The following is a 14,637-nucleotide window of genomic DNA, read 5'->3' as shown; positions in this document are numbered from 1 at the left end:
GTCTCTGTTTAATATCTGCTGCTGCTTAAGCTCTGAATCACTTGTTCACATCTCCCCTCTTCAAAAGCTCTCATAAGAACAACAAAAAAAAGTCTTATGACCTGAGCTGAAAATGAAAAACTATTGCTCCTCCTTCAAGAGGCAGCTTAACTCCTACATGGGCATATCCTAATGGAGCTGTTTCCTTGAGTGGAGATGAAGTCACCTACACTTAATGAGCAAAAAAGCTTTGAACTTTAAAAGCTCTGAGGCTGGAGAAAACTATTACAAAAAACTGGGTAATATCAGAGATGCTTATAAATTCCAGATTGCTAAAGTGAGATGAATCATGCAAGGGGAGAGGGGGTGTGGTACTGACAATGGTTTGAAATTAGGCATCAGACAGCCACTGTGTCTGTGTGAAATCATCACATACTGTGGGCCTGACATTGGTCTGAATTTAGGCTTCAGGCTCTGCCAGTGTCTGTGTGAAAGGCAAGCGAGCAACTTTCTCATGTTAGCCTGAAAAAGCTAAAGGAGGAATTCAAACAAACCTTGGGAAGTGAGAAACCATCCGCAGGTAGTGTTTTTCCAACATGTTTACTGGAAAGAAATGTTTACTAAAGGGTGTAGACGCTGAATAACCAATCATGTTCTTTGTACCAAACTACTCTATAAAAGTAGAATTTAGAAGAATAAAGTTCGCTCTCATTTTTACCATCATGGAGAAGTCATGTTGTTATTTCTGTGCCATCCAAAAACCGTAACAACATCTGGTGGGACCCTGACGTTTGGAGGAAGTTCAGCCCAGCCGGGACTGATTCATGCAGCAAAGCTTGAAAATTCTACCTGCCTCCTCAGAGAGGTAAGCGAAATATCTCCACGCTTTTTCTAAAGAAGGCTGGTCCTGCTAACCATGGAAAAAGATCAATCCTGCCAAAAGACAGCAGGTCGGACAGAACCCAGCACAGCTGGACTTTAATTTCTAGAACAGACAGCCGGGCAGAGGTTCCAGAAAATCCTGGGGAACTCCTCTCCTGAGAGAGGACAGCTTGTGCCTTTCCTGACAAGAGCACCTGGAATTCTTCGCTGCCGACAGCTTCTTTCGCTCCCCCGACCTCTTTCGGTTCTGTCTGGCCGAGATCAAAGCCAGCGTCTGTAAGCCTCTCCTGGCCAGCAGAGACGGTGCTTCCTTGGCTTTTCCTTCTCCTTTCTTCATACCACGGATGGCTGGCAGTGGTTCCTGCTTTATCAGCCACTGCGACTGGTCTTTACCGTGACTTTAAAAGATACCAGCCCATCCAAGATACAGCTGGTCAGATTCCCGGGCCCTGAGTGTGACACAACGATCCTTTCCTCCTCGGCGTGGCCCAGCATCCGGCCTGTGGTGGGGACCAGGATCGAAAACCTTTGATCCCTCTGTATCCTTCTGTGTGTTTAGGGCGAAAAGTTCACCTTATAAATGTTTTATGTTTTTAACGTTACCTGTGCTTGTTTTTATGATTGCCTGTGTGAGTTTAGGGCTTGTCTTTCTTTGTTTCTCTGTGTTTTAACTTTGTTTTTTTTCCCCCACCCTGCTCCAGGGTGCTGCACCTGACTCGGCAGCGGCTGCAATCTCTCTCTCTCTTGCTTTTCCGTACTCGGTCTCCCTCATATCCCTGCATGTGCACGGGTCGGGGGGGGCACGCGGCTCCCTTCCCCGCGCGGTGCCGCTGAGACGGGAGGCTTGGAGCTGCTTTGCCGCTTCGTCCCCGCCTTCCCCCGAAGGCGGTAAAGGGGGGCCGCTGGCTCTCCTCTTGAGACAGGCGGCGGCTGGTCGGCAGCAGGCTGAGCCTCGCCGAGCCCCGCTCCGCTGTCCCCTCTCCGTTTCTCCCCCTGGTGGAGGTTTTCTCCTGCCGTGTGTAGTGGCGATGAGAGCAGGGCCAGCGGTCCCTGCCCTGCCGGCACACACTTCACCGCTGTTTTCATTTCCTTCCTGCGTGAATTTGAGCAGCAAGTCGTCATAGGAACGGAGGAGCGGTCTCCTCGCTCCTTTTCCCCCTTCCCCCCCGCCATGAGTCATGGGTTCGCTCCCCCCTCCTTCCCTGCACGCCAAGCGGCGTTTGCGAATACGGCATGAGGCGGCACTTGCTGTTCCTCTAGACAGCTTATAATGCCGTAGGAGTTGCTTCGCTTGAAATTTAAGGTATAGGGGTTTTTTTTTCCCGAGAAATGGGGGTAATGTTTGTTTGGATTTCCCCCAGCTCCACGGGGCGGCCCTGGGGCCTTTGATCCCTCAAAGCCCCACTCAGGGAGGGCCAAATAGCTTTGCCGCCTTTGAGGTGAGCAGAAACTTTTCCTTTTAGAGGGACAGTTGATTTTTGTTTGGGTTTTTTCCCTCCCACCCTCCCTCCAAAAATTTCTTCTCCAGGCATCTCCAGTGAACAGAATTGAAGCTTTAAATGCCTGTTCATAATAGGAAAGAAAATTACAAGAAATGCAGAAAAATATACAACCTTTGTTGCCTTTCTCAGATAATACAAGTATTATTAATAATTCTATAGTATAACCATCATTTATGAGTTTTAAATGTTATCTCAGTTCAAAAGATATTTGTTGATGATATATTGACTATATAATGTGAATTCATTGATATGATAAAGTTATTATCACAGTTCTACAGCCGGCTGCTGCTGCTTCTGCTTCTTCTTCTTCTCATGTACTTTGCTATTTGTCTATAATTGCCTGTAAGACACGTGTCACCCAAGAATTTTTCCTTGTTTTCTAGCTGTCTATGCTAGTTTTGCATTCATGATTTTCTAAATATTTTCAGATTTCCAAATAAGGTTATCTGAATTTGTAAGAAAGCCTCCTCTGTCCTGACTGTTTGGGATGCAGTTCCAATCCTGGTCACAGACCATCTCAAGAGCCTGCTGAGCTCAGAGCATCTCTACCCTGACAAATTTAGGAGGTGTCAATTATTATACTAGTGTTTATCATAAGATTTTTAAGAAGCTTGTCTTTAAATTGGTGTAAGGGATTCCTCTGCAGTTAGAGCTGGGCACTGGCCATGCCTTGGCTCTCTCTGGATGGGAATTGCCTGTTTGCCCAGATGTTTTAGCAAGAAATTACATATGAGTTATTTGACTCAGCAATTTGACCTTTAAATATAATAGCTGAATTGATCTTTGCGGTCAACCTGGAATTCCTGCCTGGGAAGGATGAACAGGTTATCACTGGAAAAGAAGCACTTCAGCTTTTGCAGTTCCTGGGCTGATGAAAATAATTATCAAAAAGATAACTTGCAACAATGTAACATTTATGTTATGAACCTGAAGAAAAAATAATTCTGAAACCTGGATGTTGAATTTAGACAATGGAGTCTGACAAGTTATCAGTTTAGGGCAGTGGAGCCTGACAAGCTTGTTAACTTAAGGAGAAGATGTGCCTGTGTTTTATCATTAGCAGGTGTCACCATGAGATTTTCCTAGCTTGTTGAGCATTTCATACTAAGTAGAAGGTTTGTATCTTCTCACACTCTTTTCATGTAAACACCAGCTATGTTCTATAAACATAGCCATTGTTTTCACATTCCATGCTGGGACAAACAAGACTGTGTGACAGTCCCCTTGACCAATGTGGTGAGAGGTGGGAATGCCCACTCTCCAATCCATGGGCACCTTGTGAGAGGTATAAAATAGGAAGAATAAACAAGGCAGGCTTCTTCTGCCCTGCTGCTCTGATCAACCCAGAACTCCGGCTCAGAGTGTCTTTCTGGCTAGGCTCACAGCGATAAGCAGGTTCAGCAGTCTTGTTACCCATCACCTTTGAGGACTGAAAAGGGACACTGCATAGCCTTAGTGGCTGTCACATAGACTGCAAACATGACCATGTGGTTGGAAGGTATGGAGACAACAGAAGTCTTGTGTCAGCAGCATGGTTCTGTTTTCATCAATCTTCCTCGAGTTACCCCCTGCTTCAGACTTCAAGAAGACATCCAGTGATGCCAAGGATCAACATCTTGGCTGAATGGACTTTTCCTTTTCATGTGTTTTAATTTTATAGTAGATGTTGTTTCATTTAATTTTCCTACATAGATGAAGTTGTATTTTAGGTAATATTTCACGTGCCTTTGGTGTATGTTTTGTAGTTATTAAGGGCTGTTGTTTCACTTTGTGGTTTTTGCCTTTGTGGTCATTGGGATCATGTAGACTTTTTTTGGAGTCAGATATCTTTTTACTGATATTTTTATTAATTTTATTATTCTTATTTTTTTCCTTCTAGGTGACATCCTACAGGTATCATGGGCCAATTGAGTGAACGATGGTCCAATACTGCACTTCCTGCAGTGGGTCTCTGCCCCTTCAAACATCGCATGCACTTTTACATTAAAAAAAAAAAAACAAAAGTCAACTCAGGTTGTCCAAATAATTGGAAAATTAAACCAGTTTGCTCAAGCAGTTGTGATGCAAGGACCACTGTCCTTTGCTAAAAGGCAGGAAAAGCCCTTGTTATCTGAAAGGATGATTCCTAGAGTGATGAATCTTGACAAATTAGACTGCCATTTTTGAGCAGATTAATGATGTTTTGGTTTTTTTTTGTATTAGAATTAGTAAATAGCTAGGCTTGACGCTGGTGCATGGACATGGTTGTGAAGAGTCAACACCAAATGCCACAGAACTTCCCTGACCATTTAAGTTGGTGCCCAATGGAAGTTCTATTTAGTGATTGTTTGATTACTAAAGGGACTTCTGGTGTCATGTTTGTCTTTTTTTCTCTTGCAAGGGCCCTGCAGGAGAGGACACAGACACAGACTCCGCCCTCAGCAAAAACTAAAAGGGGGAGATGTGGGCCTGACATTGGTCTGAATTTAGGCTTCAGGCTCTGCCAGTGTCTGTGTGAAAGGCAAGTGAGCAACTTTCTCATGTTAGCCTGAAAAAGCTAAAGGAGGAATTCAAACAAACCTTGGGAAGTGAGAAACCACCTGCAGGTGGTGTTTTTCCAACATGTTTACTGGAAAGAAATGTTTACTAAAGGGTGTAGATGCTGAATAACCAATCATGTTCTTTGTACCGAACTACTCTATAAAAGTAGAATTTAGAAGAATAAAGTTTGCTCTCATTTTTACCATCATGGAGAGTCATGTTGTTATTTGTGTGCCATCTGAAAACCATAACAACAACATACTACCTTCACACAGGCCTGAGAAAGTGGCCTGGGAAATATTAAGGAGGAAACCAAAAACAATCCCTGGGAAGTGAGAAATGTTTTCAAAAGGGTGTACGCTCTAAATAACCAATCATCTTCTTGGTACTGAACTACTCTACAAAAGTAGAATTTAGAAGAATAAAGTTTGCTCTCATTTTACCATCATATAGAGAGTCGTGTTGTTATTTCTGTGCTGTCCGAAAATCATAACAACAAGGGGGAATTACCCCTCGGATCAGAATAGGTGATTTCTATCACTTTAAGAAAATAATTATGTGGGAGATAGGTGAATTAGATGTGGGATAACTTGCAAATATAATTTCTCCTGAGCATTCAATAAATTCTGTTTGTGAATTATCCACATCAAACTGCAAGGCTCTCCTCTGCAAATTATGGCCTCTCCATAGTTTTCGTGCTGTTTTCTGTCTTCAGATTGGTTCAAAGAAACCACTTCTTTTTTAAAGACTAATTTCAGGGAGATTTTTGAGTGTTTGACTGTTACAAAAAATTCCAGATAACCATTCAAGACCTTCCTTTCTATTGCTCATGTTTTGACTCTGTCACGAGCCAAAGGATGGTTGTGATGGTTCGCTTTGATTTCAAAGTGCAAAAAGAGGCAATGAGAACTTAGTTCAAGTAAAATCAATTGTATCTTTATTGATACACACAATTATGCGATAGAAGATAAGGGAAAGAAAGAGAGAGAGAGAGAGAAAAGAGGAAAAGGGGGGGTTATAGCTACCAACAAATAGACATGAGTCCTCGTGACGCTGGAACCAAGACCACCTTCGCAGTCCTCGTAGCGCACGCCAATAGATCCGTCTTGTCTGTTGGGGAGGCCTCAAAGGCTCTTCCTTCAGGGTGCTCGTTATAATCCTTTTTCGAGGTGAAGAGCAACATGCCAGGAAGGGGGAGAGATCTCGTGGGCACTGCAGGTGTTCTCTCACAATGGAGGAGCGGTGCAGCCCGAGCCTTACAGCAGGTACGGTTGGTACGGAACAGCAAACACAGCCTCCACAAACATGGCTCAGGAACCGTAACAGCGTCCATTGTTCATGCACGGGTCTCTGAGGAGGGTGTCTCGGTCTAATAGATGCACCTGCAGGGAGAAGCCTGGATCCCACCTCAGTCAGGCCAGAACTCCTGTGCTGCAGCCTAGGGTCCCTGGGGGTCTCGGCTTCTGGCCGAGGCAGATGAGGGATTTTCAGACCGAATCTTACAGACTCTCCAGACAGTTGAGTTTTCACCTCCAGTGCAAAGTTCTTAGCTAACTTAGCTAAGAATCACATTTTCCTTCCATGAGGTAGGAGGAGGATAAGTCAATTGATATCCAGCTGGGGGACATGAAGGAACAAAATAGTTTTGATTCTCCCATACTCATTTCAACAAATACAGTTTGATCTTATTCTAAACAAACCTGACCAATCTATTGAATAACAGGCATTTTTCATCATTACCTGCAGGGTGACTCTCCAGCCAGCTGCACATCAGTTTCCTCTGCTTGGCATCTCACACGTGTTCCAGCTGTGCCCTGACAGCCTCGGGCTCCAGCCCATCCTGCACTGACACCGCCGTGGAATCACTGCTGCACTTCCAGTGCCTTGGGTTCTCTCACCAGGGCCAGCTCTGGAAGAAGACCAGTATCACTAAAGCAAATTAATAAGGTTTCTTGTAAAGTCATCACTGAATTTCACACCTTTTCTTTGCTTTTCCTTTTTTCAAGATGACAGCTCACAATTTATATAAAGATGTATTGCGTGCTTTGGCTAATAATTTTTGAAGTAATTTCAGTTTTTCCATTGTGCTTGATAAGTTGTTTAAAAGTAAATTTTATGCACAAAAGAGGAAGATTGTAAAAGGTTATAAAGATTATGAAGTGAAAGTAAATAAAGTTTAGCTTTTACTTTTTGTTGAAGCATTTTTATATGAACTCTATATAAAAATTTCTTTCCTAGGAATAATTATATTTCATCATCAGTTTAAATAATTGTACTCACATTAAAGCTAATTTCTTAAGCCAAACTATGTAAACCAGTACTAATTATCTACTAATGCATTAAAGTAATTCCAAGAATTTGGTTTACAAGGAAATTGTGTTTTGTTTAGTAAGGTGACTAAGGTAAATTATATCCAGAACAAAACCAAATGACTTGCTACTGCATTAACACAGCAACAGTAAAGGAATAAATATGGTTAATGGGTATAATGGTCTGCATTCCCATAGTATTATTCTACAAAATTTAAGTGAGCATGTGATGATACAAGGGTATGCAAGATGACTAGCCCTATTTCATGCACAAAAACAAGGAAAAAAATCTCCTTAATCGAAATACATTTTTTTCCTTAACTACATGTTAAAGTGGCACCCAAATTTGGAAGAGGGGAGTGGATTTGAAGTTCAAGCCCTCAAGGCTCATATTATTTTTCCAATCCCAATAAATTATTGTGCCAGGTGAACTATTAGGAATAAAAATAAGGCAAAAAGCCAATGCTGGAATTTTTAAATAATGACAGAATCCTGAAAGCACATAGATATTGCCTAATGAAAAGTCTATTTTCTATTTTAAATGAGTTGATTAAATATTTTCAGTAAAATATTTGTTCTCTGGGGAAAACCTGCATTTCTGTTAGAAACACTCCCAACAAATACTGCAGATGTATTGCTATGAAGTCATAAATATTCAGTGACTGCTGTATTAGTGTGGCAACACAGCTTTGTGTACCATACAAAGCTATTTGAACCACAGCAAAAGTCCTGAAATGTGTAATTCCTTCCAGAGCTGGAAATATAGTCAGTGTCTGTGAATTGAGGGCCATTAGACTGTCAGGCTTTATAGGGGAAAAGCTGGGATGTTTTAAGACTTACCTGGCTACATGGAAATGGGAGTGAGGAGAATTATTTGGAAATCTAAATGAATATAAGCTGTTATTTCCCCCTTAAGAGGGCCTTCTTTCTCCCCTCAAGAATATTTATATTCTTACAAACTTAGCTAGTGAGTGTATTCCCTGGGAAGCATTCCTGAGAAGTTGACATGTAGATGGAAAAGAGAATACAAAAAATGAAAAGGTTCTTTGTGTTGGTACCTGCTGTCTTTTCTGCTATTTGTTGCTTGTTTCTGCAGCAGAGGAAATGAAGGGACCTTTCCTGGGAGGGGGTCACCTCCAGGCAGGACCTGGGTGCTCTCTGTGCTGCCAAGGGAGAGGCTGTGGCTCAGTGGCTCCTGTGCTCCAGTGAGAGGGCACTTGGGCAATGCAGAGTGTTGTGGTCAGTGGTAACAAACCACAAAACTGGACATTTGCAGAAATAAAGCACAGTTATTGTTGTTTAAATTTTGGGGGGCTCCCGGGGAGGGTCCCCCGGGAGACCCCCGGGTCCTAGGGTCATGGTGTTCCCATGCTGGCAGGCAAAGAGACTCAGACGCCGGTGGGGTGCTGATGAGGTGAGGGTTTATTCACTGAGTGAGAGGGGAAGGGAAGGGGAGAGGGGGAAGGGGGAGAGGGAAGGGGGGAAGGGGAAGAGGGAAGGGGAGCGTCCGGAGGCCTCCAGGGGAAGAGGGGCAAAGGGGGCCAGACCCCTTGCGTTAGCATTCTTATCACAGAGGTTCAAAGGGGCAGGGTAACATTCTCCAGCCAATGAGGTTACAGATAACTTGATACTGCAGGGAGGTTACAGACTTGGGATAAACCATACATTTTCCAGGGGTGAGCCAGAGCAAACCATTTCCATAAAATGCATTTCCACAGACAGTTACATCGAGGAAACAGTATGGTTTTTCCTAGGGATAGAGTGTAACAATACAGCAACACTGCCAAACACACAAAGCAGAAGCCTGAGGGTAGCTCTCCTCAAGAAATAGAAGTGCACTCTATGTGCATGCATGTATTTGCATCTCTAATGTGACACTCCACAGTTTCCAGCCCAGGAGAGTTTAGGATTACCCAGAAGAAAGCAACTCCTCTGCTTCTGCTGCTTCATCCAAGGCCTGCTCTAGGCATGTCAGGTAGGGCAGGACCAGCGTTAAAGATTTGGGCAGCCCTGTTTTACAAAAAGCAAGAGTATTTTCAGTTGTACTACAGAGTGCAGAGCAGTCTGAAAAGGATGCAAGATAGCAACAGGGAAGAAATGCAGTGTAACTTTAATGAAGAACTACTTCTGCTACACCACAGATTTGCTTGGTTCATCACTCTAGTCTCCTCTGACTCTTGATATTATAATGTAGAACATCAAAAACCAAAACCAAACCAAACACACCCTACCAAAACCCAGATCAGCTCTTGCCAGTCTACAAAATCTTCCTGGAAAACTGTGTGTAATCCATAACAATGCCATTTCTATGGTATTAAATTCCACAATTGTAGTTGTGCATTTCTGTACCCGAGCAGGTGTTTCCATATAAGGAAGTGAAGCTAGAATTTTCTATAGCCTGCTCGCTGTAATTGGCTCAGTCCCAGCACAGACACAGTGATAGGGCTTTGGAAGTGCACCTCAAAGTCTAGTGTCCATCTCATTGGGCAAAGAGCCAAAAAAGCCCACCTAGACCATCGAGTACTAAAGGGCCTGCATAAGGGTACACGAGGCTTTTTGGGAGTGCCTTAGCCTGTGTAGCTGTGCTTGGTACACTGTGCTCGGCTTATCTCTTTTCATTTTGTAACGTTTTAATTTTTGCTGTTATTAAAACTTTTATTTTACAAAGCATATCCTGGGAAGCCGTCTCGCTATTTTATTAAGCCATTACTCCGCTGGCTGGACCCTCGGAGTTATCGGGAGAAATCTCGATACACAATGGCTAAGCAACAAGTTGAAAACGGCTTTTGTTCATTTGGGTTTTGTTTACAGACACAGAATTCCCACCCATCCACACTTTGAGGCAGCCAGCCAAGGCCCCAGAGGAGAAATGAAGGGATGGATGCCTTTTTTATTTCCTTCTCTAAAGAGAATTTCTTCATCTCAGCATAATTATGTTCAAGCTACAAGTAAAATCTTTATACTTCTGCAAAAAAAAAATAGCATCTGTTCCCTACCCCTCTCATATTCAGTATTCCATCTGTTCTCTGCTGCAAGATTTCCATACATTTCTTCAAGGTGTGCCACTGAACTTCAGACACATTTCTAAACAGACATTCCAAAACAAAGGAAATCCTGAAGTTTTGCTAACCAATGTGCTTCACTAACAGGGGACATCAGCAAGTCCCTGTTAGTGCATGAACGATTAAGTAAATCACAGGAACCTGAGAGCCTAACTGAGGCGAGATCCCTGTTGTAGGTACTCTAAAATATTAGTTTCATTGTAAGCTACTGGATTCAGTAGCCAACCTATCAGCAATAACACCCCTCCACACTTCCAGCTGGCAATATATATTCTATTAAACTTGAACCAATAACTCATTGAAAAATAAATACTTTTAACACAGTGGCATCCAAGAGAAAGAAAAAACAATGCAGAGAGATCCACAGTGACTGCAGTTATCAGCAAGTTTGATCTGCCAGGAGCCTCATTACAGGAGAGGTTTCAGTGAGTCAGCAATGCTCAAAGATTGTCCACTTTTTGTTAACTCACCATCTGGATGTAGCCTGTCATCCGTGAGGGGGTGGCATGGCCTTGTTGGAGGTTTACTGTTGCCTTCTGCTAGAAGGCGGGCGACCGGGTTTTCAGGAAACAGCACGGCAACCCAGCTCCGCCTGGGTCACTCGGGCCATAGACAAGCACTGACACCAATTTGGTGGATGGTCAAAACGGCGTTTATTACCTTACCTCGTGGAGTTAAATAGTCAAGGGGGCTTTACTATGTCAGAGGGGGACGGTGGGACCAGCTACAGTTAGTAAGGAGTGGAAAACTACTGGAGTTAGGAGGGGTTACATACCACAGAGGGGTGATTGCTTATCACCAGGGGATGAGGGGGGGAAGGGTCCTGCTGCTTTTCCGTCACATCCCGAAATCTTCTGCAGCGCCTGCCCCTATCTACCACAGTTTACCCTATGAAAAAATACTCATAGCATTTCAACACCAGTGCAACATGCAGCAGACTGAGAATAAATATCAAGCTTTACCTTCATTTTAGTAAAGAAGCTATAATCCATGCAGGAATGTAAATGGTGCTGAAGATAGTTTTCAGTCTTCATAGGAAACGTCTACTGTGCTAAGAGCAGGAGCAAAATGACAAGAGTTGTCCTGACAGCATTCGAGGGGATGTGAATAACAAAGAGTAGGCAGAACCATGTAGACTGACTGCTCATTCCCTTCATTTACTGTAACCAACTTTCTTCCTGACAAACTTCAGTCATAATTCAGTAATGCTGGAGTCATTCCAGAAACAGGTCCCAAGACGAGCCATCAACAAGCAAGGGAGGAACATACTCAGCCACTAGACACACTGGTATGCAGTACCTGAAATTCAGAACTGCATCAAGAGAGCGGGGAAAAGCTTAATGGAGGCAGAAAGTGGTCCCAGGGAAGCAGCAGTCAGTTTATGCCAGACTCCCAGTACAAGAAATCAGAAGACCTATACCAACAGCACTGTCAATTCGCAACAATAATTTCAAAGGCTTGGATCAGGCTCTTCTTACAGAAAAAACCCCAGGAATAAAGTACCCAGGTCTCAGCTCACTTCTGCAAGGACTCTCCATACACATAGTAGGAGTTCCACAGAGGTGAAGAATCCACTGAGGCTGCCCAACACTGTAAAAACACACACACAGAAGTTGCAATTGTTTGCAGATGCAAGTGACATAAAATGCTCTCCAGAAAAATTTTACTGTTACTATCTATGCAGAGAATGCACCTAGTCTGGTTAAAAAAAAAAAACCAAAATACAAAAAGCAGTATGTTTAATCAGTCAGCATTAAAGTTCATCAATTGTAATGCTAAAATACCTCACTATGAATCTGTGGTTTCTGTCCTGGCAGAAGACAGGCCAAAATATTTCACCTCAGGGCACTAATCTATGAGGCTTGGTTGGGTTACAGCAACGCTTTAGAAAGTAACTCTGGATCCAGTGCATTTTAAGGCAAGACACACAGGTCTAACAATTACCTGAAGGACTTTTTCCTACCATGGATTTGGGTAATTCAGTCATCTTCTCTTGTGCTTGTAGTACCTTCCTTAAGATTAAGTACTATTATCAGAAGTCTTTTCATACAAAGATATTTACAGATAAAGAAAAAACCCCAAACTTAAATGGAGATCACAAAGCAGACTTGTTAAACTTTGCTGTAGTTTTTGAGGTTATCATAAGCAGTTCTACCTGCAAGGCATGGGCTGGCACACACCACTGCTGTTTGTTACACCACAGGAACACCCAAATGGCCTCAGTCTGGAGATGAGGATCCCACAGACATAAGTTACATATAGCTTAGATTTCAGTCACACAGAAAACAAGAGTCAGGGACCACAAGGTAAATAACTGAACATACAGCTTATGGCAGGTAATCTCATCCCTCTCAATTTACCATGTCAGTAGGTTTATCTGTCCTTTTCCACCCAAATCTGATATCAGACTAGGCATCAAAATCTAGGCAAAAAAACTAGACATAAAATCCTAGACAAGCAAATGCCAGCAGCTGCCACCCACCAGAGTCCACATCAGCTGCCATTCTCCCAAGTCATAGTTCTGGCTAACAGCACACAAGAAGTATGTAGAGAAACAAAGGAGATGGAGAGTGGGAAAGGATTAGGCAAGGAGTAAATTGCCGAGGCCGTTTCTACAGGTTAATAGATCTTAAAGGTCCAAGAACATTTTAAGGTCTTATACGAAGTTGTTTATTACATGAAAGCATGTATCTGAAGGTGCGAGAGTCCTAAATGAGCGGTCTTACAGTCTCACAATCGGTTATGAGTATAAAGTATATGAGTATAAAATCTTAGAACTAAAATACCAGAATAAACAGCAGTCTTAACATGGAATTTAGCATAACATTCCAGCCTTAGGATAAAACAATCTTCAACTCCTGACCCCAAGCAGGGTTCCCAACCGCAGGGTCGCGGTGACAGAAAAGGGGTCCTGAGGTCCCGAATCCCAAACAGAGTTCCTGGCCGCAGGGATCGCAGGGACAGGAAGGGGTCCCGGGGTCCCGAACCCTCGCAGAGTCACCGGCAACCCTGAACAGAGTTCTGGGGCAAGCACCACAGGGGGGAAAGGGAAGGGATGGGATCCCAGGGCCCTGATCACGAGCAACAAAGACTACAGTAGATGGTACCTTTAGAATCCCATTTGGCTGCCTCGCAGGGCTCCTTCCTCAGGCTGCAGAAGGTGGAGGTTGAATCGATAGATTGGATTGATCCATCGATACCTTCACTTCCAACCCAAAAGCTTTTTTATCCATAACTTACAAATGCATATTCATATCTTTATCTACACACTACCCAGTTTAGGTGCAATTTTATAAGTTCGTAAAACTACGAAAAACTACGAAAAGCAGCATCAAAAACCTACGCATATAGCATATCTATCAGTGCAAAACCTCTATCTTGCTAGCGTAAAAGTTCTATCTTATTGCGCGTAAAAATTCTATCTTGTTATGGGAAAAACTATCTTAACATACGTGAAAAACTTTATCTTATTTGCGCAAAATTCATACCAAAAATTATAAACAGTACTCTATTTTTGTTATGTCTAAACTCTATCACTAGGCCTGAAGCTCTGTACTTCTACACTAACAATTAGGCACTTAGGGCATATGAAGCTTAAAACTGAGGCTTAGATTTCTACTTTATGTGTGTGTGGCTTTATATATTCTAGTTTTTCTAAAGGTTTTCATTCAATCCCTGCACTTCTCACTCTCTGTGGAGGATCCATGGAAACATGGACTCCAACAGGGAAGCCTTCATTTAAGTTAAAAACTCCATCATAGATAATACAGTCAAGAACTTACATTAGTTTTCTATTTTAGGGTGGATTCAGTGAATCTATAACCACAGGAAGCAACAAATGAACTTCCTGATGCTGTCTCTACTGATCAATTACCTCTGGAGCCAAGCAAGCTTCCTGACTAGGAGAAAAAAAAAAAAAAAAAAAGAGCAAGAGAGAGAAAAAAAATTACCCATTTTCCAGCCCTAACACACTAAAAACTTTGGGATTGGTATTATTACACAAATGGCACACAGGTACCACAAACTGCAGTGCATATTTTATCTTGCGCAATTTCCATTGCCTTCCTGTTCAAGAGTTTCAATCTCACTTAACGGATCAGGCCCAACAGTGATACAAGTGCTCTGGTAAGGAAGAGTGACCAAAAAGGGATGAGACCAAAACAAGTGAGAAAATTCTACTCAGTTCTACAGAGAATTCTTCTCTTCTTCATCTGTCGAATGAGTTTTAAGCTTTATACCATACCTGATTCACCTCCGTTTATTAAGAAGAGGCTAAAATCACCCTAACTCCTGTGGGAAAAGACCAAAGTATTTTTATCTCTCAGTATCAGACATCTGTGGTAATTCCAGAAACAAGAGAAAGAAAGAAGTGGTGGCATTCCG

The sequence above is a fragment of the Prinia subflava genome (genome assembly GCF_021018805.1).
Source record: "Prinia subflava isolate CZ2003 ecotype Zambia chromosome W unlocalized genomic scaffold, Cam_Psub_1.2 scaffold_32_NEW, whole genome shotgun sequence".
Classification (NCBI taxonomy): Eukaryota; Metazoa; Chordata; class Aves; order Passeriformes; family Cisticolidae; genus Prinia; species Prinia subflava.
This window is presented reverse-complemented; position numbering follows the sequence as displayed.